Here is a 16,053-nt window from a genome sequence, read left to right on the forward strand (position 1 = left end):
ATTTTTGGTCTTGAGACCAATTCATCTTCCCCTTGAAGTTTCATTTATAGGCATTTTAATAGTATTATCTTCATATGAGTTTGTGTTTTGGTCTTCCCTTTTGCCATACAAGCTATCAATAGTAAGGGTCCTTTTCTGTTTCTTACTCATATTATAGACTGCTTTTGACTTTTAAAGGTGAGGTCTGCTCCTGGGCCACAGCGGCTACTGTAGCAAGTTTCTTGTGCTGGGGGATAGGCAGCTTTGCCCTGGCTTTTTGCTCTGAGGCATCTGTGGCTTGGAGATTCCTAACTGACTTGCACTTGCTCCTTACACTGAGATGGCTTGGCCAAGTGACACCTGTCCCATGGGTGGTTCTCTAGCTGGCAATTTGCCCTCTCAGGCAGGGCTGGCAGATCTCACAACTGACCTGCTGCACCACTAGCCTTATGAGCCAGGACCAAGGGGCCTCAACTGCTGATCTTTGCCTCTTCCTGATTTGTGCAGATCCCCTCCTTGCTGCCCTGAGCTCCCCTTTTGCCCAAGTGAGACCGAATTTTCCTGAAGTCTTCTAAATTATCTCAAGTTGGAAGATTGTGTCTCTTTCTTTTTGTAGGTTCTGTAGCTCCAAAATCTGTTTAGAGGCTTGATTTAATGTCATTTTTTGAGGGAAACATGGAAGAGCTCAGCCAACTTCCTGGCTTTTCTCCACCATCTTGGCTCCACCTCTCAGTGATAAATTCTAAGAGTTTTAGTTAAAAGGATAATAGAATTATAAATTATGTGGGAAATTTTGATATGATGGAAATTAGCTGAATAAAAAATGGACAAACATTTCTAAAATATTTTCCTAAATAAAGGTTTATTTAAACTAAGGAATATTTCAAGGTCTATTCATTTGCTATTCTAGATTTTTTGGGACATCTATAGACCAATGGTTGCTAAAATAGGTTTTAAGTTTTCAAATTTTATTAGCTCACATCTAATTCCTCTGTAATAGAAATTCTACCACCCATACTAAACACTTGCATGGAACAAAAATATGTAAGCAAAGATAATCAATATGATAAACACATCTGATTTTATAACACATCCTCAATCTCCCTCCCTCTACCTATCTCCTGAAAAAAAAGAAGATATCTCCTTTTCAGTTCTCTAAGACTAAGGCTATTCATTAAAATTCATCATATTTCATGAGACTTTAGGATTATAGCTACTTTACTGTAGTTACTATGTGGAGGAAAGGAAAAGGAATAAGCATTTATATAGCACCAACTATGCAGTGAGTACTCTGCTAAAATCTTTAAAGATAATATCTTATTTGATCCTCAAAACAAACATGTTATTAATATCCCCATTTTACAGTTAAGAAAACGGAGGCAGTTAGAGGTTAAGAAACCTGCCTAAGACCACAGAGCTAATAACTTTTTGAGGATAGATATAAATTCAGATGTTCTTGACTTTAGACCCCATGCTCTGTCCACTGCACCACTGGCTTTGTTCAGTCATAATACTTAAAATAATTATTTTCATATTCTCAATATTCCTTATATTTGGCATATTTTAACCTTAACTTGGTCATCAGTGTTTTAAATTGTTGATTACTGACTTGGTTTATATTACTTTTCCTTTCAAAAAGATTCTGCTATATATTATCTGAAATATGGGTACATGATATATAGAAAAATTAATTTGTCATATAACTATCAGCTCAACAGCAGGATTAATAGGTAAAACACATTACTAGTGTGGAGATATCATTCACATAATTTCCAAAATGTTGGTATATTGGCACTCTTTCACATAACTTATTTTTCCTATGATTTTTTTTGTTGTTTTGTTCACTCATGATTAAATCCTCATTTTGGCATGCATGTTTTACTAGTGTGCTTTTGCTAAATGTCATTTTATTCCATCGTGGTCTATGAAGGATATATTTAATATTCTTGTAATTTTACATTTATTTATCTCTTTCCTCACCCATGGTTTATATATTTTTTTAATTTTTAATTTTTTTAATAAATGAACTATATGATGCTGAGAAATACATATATTCATTAGTGTTCCCATTAAGAAGATGCTATTATAATTCCTACTCTAGATTACCTGACATTTTGCTACCTTTTACATTATCCTTTTTAAAATTTTCCCTTTTGATTTATCTCTAGGAGAGGAATATTAAAATAATTTAAAATTATTGTCCTCCTATCTAAATGTTCTTGTATTTAAATTAAATTTACCTTTCTTAATTTAAAAACTACATTTTTGGTGCATATCTTTAATATTTCTATTGCTTTTTTATGAGTCTTTTAATCATAATTAAGTTTACCTGCTTATGCCTCTTGATTCTATGAAGTATTTTTTCTTTGACTAATAGCATGATCATAATCCCTACCGTTTTGGATGTTTGTAATGAATAGCAAATTTTGTACCTGCCTCTAATTTTAATTCTGGATCTTTTTAGATGTGTTTCTTGTGTCACGTCAATATATTTTGACCTAATTTGGCATTCATTTTAATTGTATTAGATTGTAATCTGTTAATATTTAAATGCATAATTATTAGGCTTGTGTTTTCTTCTATTTGTCTGTTTCATATTGATTTTTATCCACTTTCAGTCCTTTTCCACCTTTAATTAGTTTTGCTTATACTAATTTTATGCTAATCTACTCCCATAGGCTCTTCTTCTGAACACCTCCTACTTCCATTTCCTTTCCCTTTCCAAAAATATTTAAATATTCTTCGATTGTTAATTAATGTTTCCTTGTCTTTATTCACTTAAATATTTTTGGAACATTCCTTTTCCTTGACCAGATAAATGTGTGGCTCAATATATTTCCCCTTCTCTAGAACTCTTTACATAAGTAACATCATTTTATGTTACTCTTTTTTTCAATAAGATTTCAATTATTAGTCCTTCCTCATTATTTATATCCTATTCTAGTCTACTCAACTCATTAAATATTTATTAAAGGACTGCTGTGTGCCAGTTACTATGCACAGCACTGGGGATAAAAATAAGAAAAGTAAAAGTGGTCCATGGCTTTAATGAAATTACAATATAATGTAGAAGACAACACACAAAAGGAAGCTGAGAAAGACTGTGATGCCTGTGATGGAATATTTAATTTCCAATTCACTATGACCTGTCACCATTTGTTTTCTACTGGCATAGGCCTTCATATTACAGAGTGACAGAAAAAGAGAGATTCAAGATCATTTGAAAATGTAATACTAAGTATGTAGAGGATGAGAGAGAGTCCCTAGGCCAACCATCCAGATTACCCCACATTTAGAATATTATATTTGGTTTTGGTCATCACACTTTAATAAGGATATTGGCAAAATAAATCTGGATAATGGTAACTGAGAGGATTACTTGGTTGATAACTGGGTGGAGTTTTGAGTTTGTGGTGGTGATGATGATTTGTGATAGAAAATGAGTGGTGGTGATGGTTAAGGAAATAGAAATTATTTTCATTGATTGATTGATTGAAGGCATGTTACCACTTCTTAGTCCAAGTCTTTTTTTTTAATTTTCTACAACACTTGCTTCAAGAAAAAAATAATATGATATTAACTAGTCAAAATTCTTTAACAATTTGATTAGAGCAAGAGATGGATTAATAAATCATCTGAAACAGTCAATTCATTTTAATTAATACATATGGCTGGAGATAAATGTGACATTCTCATTGTAGTTGATCTAGTTTGAATAACGAGATATAAAGATTATTTGAATATTAATAACATAAATAGTCACTGAAGGATGTTAAACAGAAAATTATGTCACTCTGTGTATTCCCACAAGGGCTACTGCATTGACTCCAAAATGTTTATAGCTCTGAAAATAAAATGAGTATGTGAATATTTAAGTTGCATTTTAGATTATTATAACACATATGAACAAATATCTGATTAACATCATGGAAGTGATTTAGAAACTATGGAAAAGTTTTAAAAATATAATCAATGATACATTTTTTCCCCCTAGGAACATTTTTTTAACCTGAATGATCTAAATAATTGCTTCAATGTTCTTGTTCTTTTGCTGATCTGAACAGTCCGTTGAAGAAGCAAGAGAAATGAAATGATTTTCTGAGAATTACCCAATATAAATAGCATTTATGCAAAATCAAGACAATTTAGCAATGCCATTCTGTATACATGAAATGTTTTTATATTGTATCTAAAAATTCAACATAGACCAGAGAACTAAATAATCAACCAATTTGGTCCTATGTACCACTCCTTTTTTTTTTTTTAGCTCCTACAATTTACTCTATCTTTCACCCAAGATGGTATTCCAAGGGCTACTTATAGACCAAATCCCACCTTGATTGACATGGAACTTTAGCCTCTGCTGTTCATAAACTGTGATATTTCAATCCTTTTCCTTCCCTGGAAGAATAGGAACATCTCAAGAATGAAATTTTGAAGATGCAAACAGAAACTTTTTTCCAATGATAAAGAAAAGGAAAAGGTTTCTTCAGAGATAGATGTGAATATATAAGGAACTCATGAACCAACGTGCATCTTAAAGACAAGAATTGAAAATGGAAGGTAGGCAGATAACAAAACATGTTTATAAAAATATTCCATGGTAAAAATAAGAACGTTGTCAATAATGTTAAATTACAGAATGAGATAAGACTGGTAATGAATCCTAAGAATATTTTTTGTTTGTTTTATTTTGACATATTGTGGTGGGAGAAAATATCAAAGAAATTATAAGGTTATCAGGTTATTACATATGGGGTGACACTAATGAATAATGGAAGACAGAACTACACAGATATTTTGATTCTGTTTTCTCTGTCTAAGATGATCTTCGGTCTATTTTTGTAATGCTAAGCATATCTAAATCATCTCTATTTTCAGGGAGGCATGAATAAAACCTGAACAGGAGTTAAAATAGATCCTTCTTTTCCTCCTTATAGTCTGAGCTACCAAAATCCAAAGAAATGACAAATTCCTATAAGTCATTCAATGGTCATTCATAAATTTCTATCCTTCTAATTTCCTGAATTATTAATCCCATGAAATTACTTCTATTCTGAAATAAAGCAAAATGAAGATGCATATTTTTGTTGGATAAATGAGGGATTTAAATGCAAGGAAATTAGAATTTCAGATCCCAACTGACTGCCTCTCCACATTTCTTCCACAGTTGTTCTTTCATTCTGAGAGCAATAAAAAATGACAATGTGAGAATAATCTGTTTTGATGCTAAGCCACTCAAATTAACACATGGCAGAATATAGTACAAGGGACTAGAAGTGATAGTTCAAGAGGGAAGAAGCAATTACATTCATTTGTTTTATATTCTTCTAAATTGGCTATAAAATTAGGAAGTTCTGAGAAGGGTTAGAGGGAAAGTTTTATTTGCATTAATTAAAATTATAGTACAGATTTAGAATGAGAATGGTGATGTTTACTTGCAGGAGAAAGAAGGAGATCATGGTAATTTATATGACTAGCTGAAGTGAAGAGGATGGGATAGTAAAAGAATAAGGAAGGCTGATTTGATCATTCAATTAATATACTGTTGACAAGATCAATCATTGTTTCTGAGAGAAGCTGATACAATGTAATGCATGCTATCAACGTTCATCTAGAACACAAATAAAACTCTAAACCTGTGGTTATGGAATTGCCTAAATAATGCTTGAATTTTATGAACTTTAACTTGTGTTGTAGTAAACTATGTCAGGAGAGAAGATAAGCTCCAGAAGATTCTATCAAGCTTCGTGTTTGAGTGGAAGCATGGTATAGAGGCTTGAGCGCAACATAGAGTAAAATGGGGCAGCTAGGTGAAAGAATAGATAGAGCACTGGATCTTGGAATCTGGGAGACTCATCTTAATGAGTTCAAATCTGGCCTAAGACAGTTGCTAGCTATATGATCCTGGGAAAGTCACTTATCCCTGTTTACCTTAGTTCTTCATTTGTAAAATGAGCTGGAGAAGCAAAAGAAAACCACAAATGGGGTCACCAAAGTTGGAAGTAACTGAAAAATGACTGAAGAACAACAAAATTAGAGTCAAATAGACCAGATTATAAATCACACCACTTACATGAATTGTGTATCAATGAAAAAAGTACTGTCTCTATGAATCTGTTTCCTTATTTTACATTAGAGGTAATAATTTTAATTGTTATTTCAAAGTCTCAGCTAGTGTATACAAATGACTTTGTAAACTTTTTTTTTGGAGGGCAATGAGGGTTAAGGGACTTGCCCAGGGTCACACAGCTAGTTAAGTGTCAAGTGTCTGGGGCTGGATTTGAACTCAGGTCCTCCTGAATCCAGGGCCAGTGCTTTATCCACTGTGCCACCTAGCTCCCCCAAATTTGTATACTTTAAAGTGCCTTATAAATGCTAATTGCATGTATTTAGATATTTGTCCATATATTTATTATAGGCCCAGTGGAACATATGTCTGTCACCAGAGATTCTTAGAGAAATGTAGATTAAAACCTTACACATCAAATTGGCTAAAATGACCAAAAAGGATGATGGTACATGTTGAAGGAGATGTGAAAAAGTGGGGCACTAATGTGCTGTTGGTGCTGTTATGAAATAATCCAACCATTCTGGAGAGTAATTATGAATACTGAAAAGGCCATTAAATTGTACATGAACTTTTATCTACCAATACCACTGCTAAATGTCTATCCCAAATACATAAAATATGTAAAAGGCCATATTTATGCAAAAATATTTATAGCAGCTCTTTTTGTGGTGGCTAAGAATTGGAAATTGAAGAAGGGATGCCCATCAATGGGGAATGAATAAACCAGCTGTGGTATATGACTGTGATGAAGATTATTGTGGTATAAGAAATGACAAGCAGGATGCTTTCAAAAAAAACTTGGAAAAACTTACATGAACTAATACAAAGTGAAGTGAGAAGCACCAGAACATTCTGCACAGTAACAGCAATATTGTGAAATGAAATGCCAAAAAATGAATGCCTTAGCTATTTTCAGCAATACAATAATTGAAGACAATCCCAATGGGCTAATAATGAAGCATTTTATCTACCCCCCCAAAAAAGAATTGATATTGTCTGAATACAGATTGAAGCATGGTATTTTCACTTTCTTTTTTCATTCATTTTTTTTAAATTGGAATCTGCTTGTACAAAATTACTAATATGGAAATAGTTTACATGATCACACATTTATAATTTATATCATATTCCTTACCATCTCAGGGAATTGGCAGGGAAGAAAGAGGGGGAAGGATAGAATTTGGAACTCAAAATTTTTAAAATGTTAGAAAATTCTTTTAACATGTAATTGGTGAAATATTTTTAATTAAAAAAAATAAAGTCCATAACCAGAAATTTGGCCCTAAAGTGATAAATTGGTTTTTGCTATAATAATTCATGAAACTATCTCTTGAGGCATGGAAGTGATTTTGATTTATATCAGCACCAGTGGAAGGCTAACTCATACTGATGAAATCACTTTCAAGTTGAATAGTTATCTAAAATTTATGTGTAAAGCAGGTATGTATCATTGACATGAGTTCTCCCAGTTATTCCAGTTTAGTGATAGCATTGTTTTTAGTGGAATTTCCAGAGCATCATAACAATATGTGTAGTTACTCAGAAGAATCCAGCCTAAATAATTTCCAAAAGGGGAAAAAAGAGAATGAATAAAATTTAATTTCTGGACTATGCAGCTATACAGAAAATTCATTTGTAAAAATGCCATGGATAAATCACTGGGGTCAAAATTGAAGAGAATTAACAAAACCCTCCATTATTGCATTTGAGAATCTGTGCTATAATTTGAATAAACCCAATCCTTATTTTGAAACAAACTCATCTTTTAAACATTAGTATGTTTCTAATGATGCTACGTGGCTAAGAGCTACTGAATACCACAATATCAGATCAAATGAAGTTTTACCTCAGATTAAAAACATTGGGAAGGTCCATAGTAAATGAATAAATGAAGCAGATTACCAATTAATAAATGGGATACAGGATAAAGATGAACAATAACACTGAAAGATGTAAGAGTAGAAAAAGAATGTGAGTCAGTGATGTAGTGAGTCAGGGATAATCCAATGGATAGCCAAAACATCCATTTATATATCAATGCAATATTGAGGTACCTAGAAGAAGGAACCCAGATCATTGGATGGATTTCCTCTGTAGGAATTTTTTTTGATGAGGCAATTGGGGTTAAGTGACTTGTCCAGGGTCACACAGCTAGTAAGTGTAAAGTGTCTGAGGTCAGATTTGAACTCAGGTACTCCTGAATCCAGGGCTGGTGCTCTATCCACTACACCACCTAGCTGCCCCACTCTGTAGGATTTTTAAAAGGATCACAATGGAAATTCCATGAGATAAATATAAAATTCTTCTAATGTTCTATTCTAATGCCTCATTCTGGCATATAGATGAACTTGAGCACTATTCTGGAGGAAGTGAGGAGAGAAGAAATTAGGAAAAGTACTACCAACATGGAAATAAAGACTTCAAACAATAGCCTAGTCATAAATTAGATTTCTGTTTCCTGAAACAAGGTTCAGAAAGTCACTTCATCATAGTGGCTCTAAAGCAAAAAAAAAGCTAAACATGATTATATAATACATATCACATCCACATTATTACAAATTAAACCAATTACATTAAAATGCAATTATCCAAATATTTTTTAAAAGTTTCTGGACCTCAGGCTAAGAAACTACTCAAAGGTGATACATTTTTCAGCCAGCATAAAGACAACAATAACCCCAAAAGACAAACTACCAGGAGATGATAGTCAGCAATGAGAATATGCCCCCAGAACAAGTAATTGAAACTTCTTACAGTAAAATGTAAGTTGATTGAGGAAAAGAACTTACCTTTTCATTTATATCACTATCTATAAGCAAAATACCTAACATAGTACTTTACAAATACTATTGCATTTTATTCTCAAAACAACTCTGGGAGGTGAATGTTATTATTACTTTTATTTTACAGATGAGACAACTGAGGCAGGCTAAAGTTAAATGAATTTCCCAGGGTCATATAGCTAGTCAGAGTCTGAGGCTAGAATTGAAATCTGGTCTTCTTAAGGTCTGACAATCTCTAAATACCACATACTAAAACTATTTAATCCAATGCTGGTCTTATCACAGAAAGTGGGTTGAAAGAAACTTTTCAACCTCCTGTTAAATGCTGATTTTGCTAGATTCTTCTTCCAAAGGATTATGTATCCCTCAAAAACTTCAGTTCTGAGAAGGTTGTTATCCAAAGTGCTTATTAAAGAAGCTCCTTCTATTGTTCTTGTTGTGTTCGGTGTTATTTGAACACATAAATGAAACTTCTCATTTTATGAGTTCAAATAACTGCTGTGTTTTATACTTTCTTTAAAATGTTTTCCACATATAAATACAAGTTTATAAAAATATTTTTAAAATACACATGTAGAAAATACAATACAGAAAATATTTCAAGTCCGTTTTATAAAATATATAAAACTAGTAAGACTAAATTATTAAAAACTTCCTACCTCTCTTGCAACTGTGATCTTTCCAAAATAAAGTTAGCTTTATTTTGAATAGTATAAATATAGCAGTAGAATTATTTTTTCTATTGATGACTGTAAAAGATATGTCAGTTGAGAAAAAAGGTTTTTAATGTGGAATTTACTAAGTCGTCAGATGCTAATTCAATTGATGTAAAGTTATTTTGCAGTGGTAGATTGACTTTTAACATGATTGCACAATTACAATTCAGAAACAGATTTAATCTGTTAAAATCACATTCCTGGAAACACATCCAATTTAATATTGATTCAAAACAATTCAGATTCATTAATGTACAATGCAAAGTCATTATGTTTGAGATGCTGGCTTAAACTAACAACTTCCTTTTGCTGTTTTGATTAAATGAGGAAGAGAGAATTCCTTTCATAGCCAACAGCTTAAAATACAATTGCTAATTCTTTGTTGTGTTTAAAAGGTTAATGCAAATTATTTTCATTTAATTGCTGAATGACAACTAATTATTACTGGGTATTACAAAGATAGATCTAGTAGGTATTGCAGATAATTGTGACAAGAATTTGAATAATGAAAGAACTATTCAAATTTATAATTTTGATACTATGTTGTTTGGGAGTTTATCCTTACCTGAAATATTTGGAATGGTTAAAGGTAAAAATGAAATAATAGTCAAATTTAAGCTTATTAAATCATTTTGGTGCAACTATTGAAGAGAGAGAGATAGCAAAAGAGTCATAAACAGGCAAGCTTTAGGACTTTCTACTAATATTTATGATTACATCATAAGCATAACAATAACATATCTAACTATAATAGTTCAGCATAAAAGTTTCAAAGTAACAATTAGAATGAAGTTTTATAATCATGAAATATTAGTGCTAGAAAGTATCTGACAGGTCATCTACCTTATCCTAACATTTTACAAATGAGGCACTGTATGACCATATGGATAAAATTACTTCCCAAATGAGAAAATTACTTTCCTTTACATGTAATGTTTACATCAGAACTTAGATTAAAACATGTTTCCTGAATCTAAATCCAATGATCTCTTTACTAAATCCTGATTTGTTCTCTTTTGTATTTATGTCTCTTAGAAACTTCTTTTTTTTACTGTTAACTCTACTTTGTTTTCCATGCTAATTTGATAGGTTATTTATCTGGATTGTAAACTTCTCTGAGAAGCTCTTAAAGTATGTGTCAAGAGATCAACCAACTATAGGAAGGTTCATAGTGATGAAGCAAATGCATTTAAAAGTAGATAATATTATGGGCAGCTAGGTGACACAGTAGATAAAGCACTGGCCCTGGATTCAGGAAGACCTGCGTTCAAATCTGGCTTCAGACACTTGACATTAAGTAGCTATGTGACCCTGGGTAAGTCACTTAACCCTTATTGTTCCACAAAAACAGACAAAAACAATAAAAATAACTAATATTTAGAAATAGGGCATGATAAAATAATTTAATAAATTATTACTAATTCAGCATTGCAGCAATCAAGTATGCTGAAAAATGAAAAGGAAGTAGAAGAAGGGAAATTGGCAATATTAAATCAATTGGCATAGGAGAAAGGAGCCAAGCAATTCAGAATTTTTAAAGAAAATGTATGTAGAATTTTTGTACTTTAGTGGCTTAAAATTTTCAAAATTGAAACATCCTATGATTAGTGAATTTATTAATACCAAATAAGCAAGGTTAATATTCACCATATTAATTAAAAATATACAATAGCAAAATAATGATTTTTATATATCTTGAACTACAAATTCCTAATGAATTCCTTATTCCATTAAGAGCAGAAGCTACTCCAAAGTTTCCAGTTTCTCCTCAAGAATTCTCTTGTCTCATTTTTTTCATGTTTGACTTCAAAAACTGAAGTCTTTACTGAGAGCTCCCCTTATTCTTTCTCATCAAGTCATATGTTTCAATCATCTTTTCCTACTATCTCTGCCTTTATTCTTTTCTCTGAAAAGAGGTAGCTCTTCTCCTTGCTGAGGTCAACCAGTTTACACACATTCTTGATCCTAACCCAATATATCTTCTCCAGTAGATTTCCCTTATTAGTATTCTCTGCCTCTCTGTGTCTCTGTCTCTGTCTCCATGTCTCTGTGTCTGTCTGTCTGTCTCCATTTCTCTCTCTTTCTCTCTCTCTCTCTCTCTCTCTCTCTCTCTCTCTCTCTCTCTCTCTCTCTCTCTCTGTGTGTGTCTTTCTCTGTCTCTGTCTCTTGTCTCTGTCTCTGTGTCTCTATGTGACTCTCTGTCTTTCCCTCTTGCTCATCTTCAATTTCTCCCTACATTCCGGCTATTTCTTATGCCTACATACATGCTTATGTGTCTTAAATCATTAATGATAAAACAAAACAAATAAACATATCTTACCCTATCTACTAATTTTTATCACCTTATATTTCTCCTTCCTTTTGTGGGGAAAAAAAATCTTCTACATTTGGTTCCTCTGTGACATTCACTCTTATTCTCTTATATACCTTCTGTATGCTGACTTCCTATTTCATATTGAACTAAAATTTTTAATCGGTCCTTTTTCTTCTAAACATCTCTGCAGCATTGGATAAAACTGATTACCTTTTTCTCCTATTTTCTCTCAGGTTTCTAGGGTTTTATGACCACGTGTCCACTGGTTCTTTTATTTCACTCTTATGCCCTTTTATTCCTTAGCCATTATATACCTGATCTCCCTAATAAATGGAGGAATATGAAAGCCAAAGTGATCAACAGGTAAGAATATGAATAAAGGCATAAAATCTAAGGAATGACAATGTAGGGATTATTTGCAGTAATACCTCATAAAGCAGAAAAGAATGAAGTGTCACAAAGGAATTAACAGAAGTCTTAATAAGAGCCCATGTTATCTCAATATTATTTATGAATGAAACTGGATGAAAACTAATGAACACACATGGAAAAGATTTGTGAGTATCTATACTATAAATTCCTCTCTCTAACAATGGAGAAAGAGTTAAGCTGCTCCATTTGAACTCTATCAAATTCCTTACGATGTAAGAAGAAATAGGAAATGACTTGAAGAAACAAAGATAGGAACAGACCAGGATTAGATATAGAGGTATAGAGGAGATGACCACTAAAGTTATATGATTCTTTAGGTAATTGGCAGGTTGATTAAGATATTTGAAAGGAGGATAAAATATTTATTGGAAAAATCCTGCTTAATCACTAGTCAACAGTTAGAAAAGAAGAACCTAGTAGAGAGGTTTACCACAAAAAGAGGAAGGTTGGCCATTCAATGAGAATAATAATAATAATAATAATAATAATAAAAACATTAGATTTACAGATATGAGAGTAGCTATGCTTATGACATCTGCTTAAAGCAGGGTTTCTTATACGTTTCCCACTCACAAACCCTTTTTATGCAAGAAATTTTTGATACCACCCCAGGTATGCAGGTGTATAAAATAGATATACACAAACTTTAACTGTTGCCGAATTTTTCATGACCCCCACATTCAGGTATATGGCCCCATATGGGATTGTGATCCATAGTTTAAGAAGCTAAACCTTGAAAGTTGCTCAGACAATATTCCAGACAAGCATATGGAAGCTTGGGATTGGCCTGCTTCCAGGCATGTATGACGAGGTTACTGTTTTGTAAAAGCATAAAATCCTCAGAGTATTTACAGTTAAAGGGTTATTGTGAAAATCAAATAAGAAAACATGTAAAAGTATCCCCAAATTGCATAGGACCTGATAAATATTTTGTAACTGAAAGTAAAAGGACTAGAGAAAACTAATGATGCACAAAAAAAAGAGGGATGAATAATGAATATCGATGCATCAAAGTAAACAAAGCACAAATATCTTGTGACATTACCAATGAGTGCATAATTCTCTTATGGTGAACTAGGATGTGGGAGGGGATCAGGTTTAGGGAATAGGTGGAGGGATTAATTTAGTTTCATTTATTTATTTATTTTTAATTTTTAAAGTTAAGGATAAAATGAAAAAAGGAAAAAGAGTCACCATGTACATAGTAAAACATAGGAGACAATTCAAAATAAAAAAATAAATTTACATTTCAAGAAAACCATATAATAAATACTACACATCATTTGCCCAGCTTTTCTTTGATTCTTTGTTGGTTTTCCTTTGTTCTCTGCTTTGAAATTTTTACTTTGCTATTTCCTACCCACCCCCACCCCCAGTTCAAAGAAGGCTAAAATTAAGCATGGATATAGATAGATAGATAGATAGATAGATAGATAGATAGATAGATAGATAGATAGATAGATAGAGATAGATAGATACAGAGATACAGAGATACAGAGATACAGAGATAGATACAGAGATAGATAGATGGATGGATAGATAGATACAGAGATAAAGATAGATATATACACATATATCTATACACATATACATATATACACATATACACTTATATGTAAGACTGTACTAATTTCTACTCATCTGTTTCTCTGAAGGTGGATAGTATCTTCCTTCACAAGTCTAAGTCTTTCCTTGCCTTTATAAGTCAACTAGCTAATCATTTACACCACAGCACTATGCCAATCTAATCATATAGTATCTGAGAGACTGTCCATGAAAGTATTTTCCCCCAATTTTCTGCTTTCCTTCTTTTCCTGGCTACATAGGTTTTATTTATACAAGAAAAAATAATTTATTTACCCTATTTCTCCTCACTCTTCTACTTTACTTGTATCTTTTACATTGCCCTGCTATTCTTCATCCTACCCAACCCTCTAAGTGTTCCTCCATTATCTTCTCCCTACTCCCCCATAACAGCTTCTTCTGAATCAATTTTTTTTTCCTTTAGAGCCTCATTTGTATGAGGTAATTATTCCTTATTATTATCTCCCAACACAGGTTTTAAAATTATTATTATTATTATTATTATTATTATTATTATTATTATTATTATTATTATTATTATTATTATTATTATTATTATTATTATTATTTTAGAATCACCCCATGATACTCAGGTCAGCCAAAGTGTTTTTATCAAACCACACAAATAATAATGACACTCATAAAGGTACTACTAATATTTCCACATATAAGTAGTAAATGCTTTTTTCTTATTTAGTCCCTTATGGTTGGTCTTTAATATTTACCTCATATTTCTCCTGGAGGTTATAGGTTGAATTATCCTTTAAGTTATGGGGTTTTTGTCACAAAAATCTGAAAGTCTTTCAATTCATTGAATGCTGAGGGTTGTTGTTATTGTTGTTGTCGTTGTTGTTGTTGCTGTTTGTCCATTCAGGATTATAATTAACCTTCATGGGTGAGTTACCCTTGGTCATAACCCCAAATCTTTTGCTCTATTCAACGTAGTATTCCAAGACCTGTGTTCATTCAGAATAGTAGCTGCTAGGTCTTGTGTAATCTTTTTACTAGCTTCATGAAATATATATATATATATATTTATAATGGTAAAAAATGGAAGTTTTAGCTGAATCACTTGAGAGGTGAGCACATGCTACTGAAGCAGCTTTTGAAGGACCTTCCTTTTGGGGTGGAGTCTGCAACGAACTTCTGGCATGCCAGCTTAAAACTGAGGATGGAATGGAAGTTCAGTCTTTGGCTTTTCAGCTTAGCCGTGGTGGCACGCGCATTTGGTGTTTGGTGCTGGTTCTCAGCCTGGCAGGCAGTTTGGGATTCAGTGAGTTTTATAAAGGAATATAGACTAAGCCTAGATCTAAGATTATTCATTTCTATTTCTACTTTCCTATTTCCCTAATTGGTATCACCTTTTGTTTTCTAATTAATTCCCAAACAATAAAAACTAATCCTTCAATGATTAAAGCTCAGAGGCTTCTTTTTCTTAGTGGTCTGGGAGATATGTAAGAGAAAAGTTAAAGTGGGAGTTTAATGCTCATATATCCAATTTTAAATCTCTCTCTCTCTCTCTCTCTCTCTCTCTATATATATATATATATATATATATATATATATATGAGAGAGAGTTGTTGTTGGTGTTGATGTTGTTTCCAATATTTTCTTCTTAACCTGGGACCTTTGAAACTTGGGTATGATATTCCTGTAGGTTGTTCTTCTGTGAACTCAGTCAGGTGGTGATCAGTGTATTTTTCTATTTCTGCTTTGCCTTCTTGTTTTAGAACTTCAGGAAAATTTCCCTTGAGGATTGATTATAATATTATATTAAGATTCTTTTTTTTTTTTTTGATTTTTTTTTTTTTTAGTGAGGCAATTGGGTTTAAGTGACTTGCCCAGGGTCACACAGCTAGTAAGTGTCAAGTGTCTGAGGCCGGATTTGAACTCAGGTCCTCCTGACTCCAGGGCCGGTGCTCTATCCACTGCGCCACCTAGCTGCCCCAAGATTCTTTTTTAATCAAAATTTTCAGTTAGTCTGATTATTCTCATATTCTTTCTCCTTAATATGTTTTTCAGATCAGTTGTTTTTCTGATGAGGTTTTCACATTCTATTCTATTATTTTATTCTTTTGGTTTTGTTTTAAATTTTCTTGTTGTCTTAGAATGTCATTATCTTCCCCTCGCCAAATTATAGTTTTCAAGGAATTATTTTCTTCCTTAAATTTT

The sequence above is a fragment of the Dromiciops gliroides genome, chromosome 1 (genome assembly GCF_019393635.1).
Source record: "Dromiciops gliroides isolate mDroGli1 chromosome 1, mDroGli1.pri, whole genome shotgun sequence".
NCBI classification, from domain to species: Eukaryota; Metazoa; Chordata; class Mammalia; order Microbiotheria; family Microbiotheriidae; genus Dromiciops; species Dromiciops gliroides.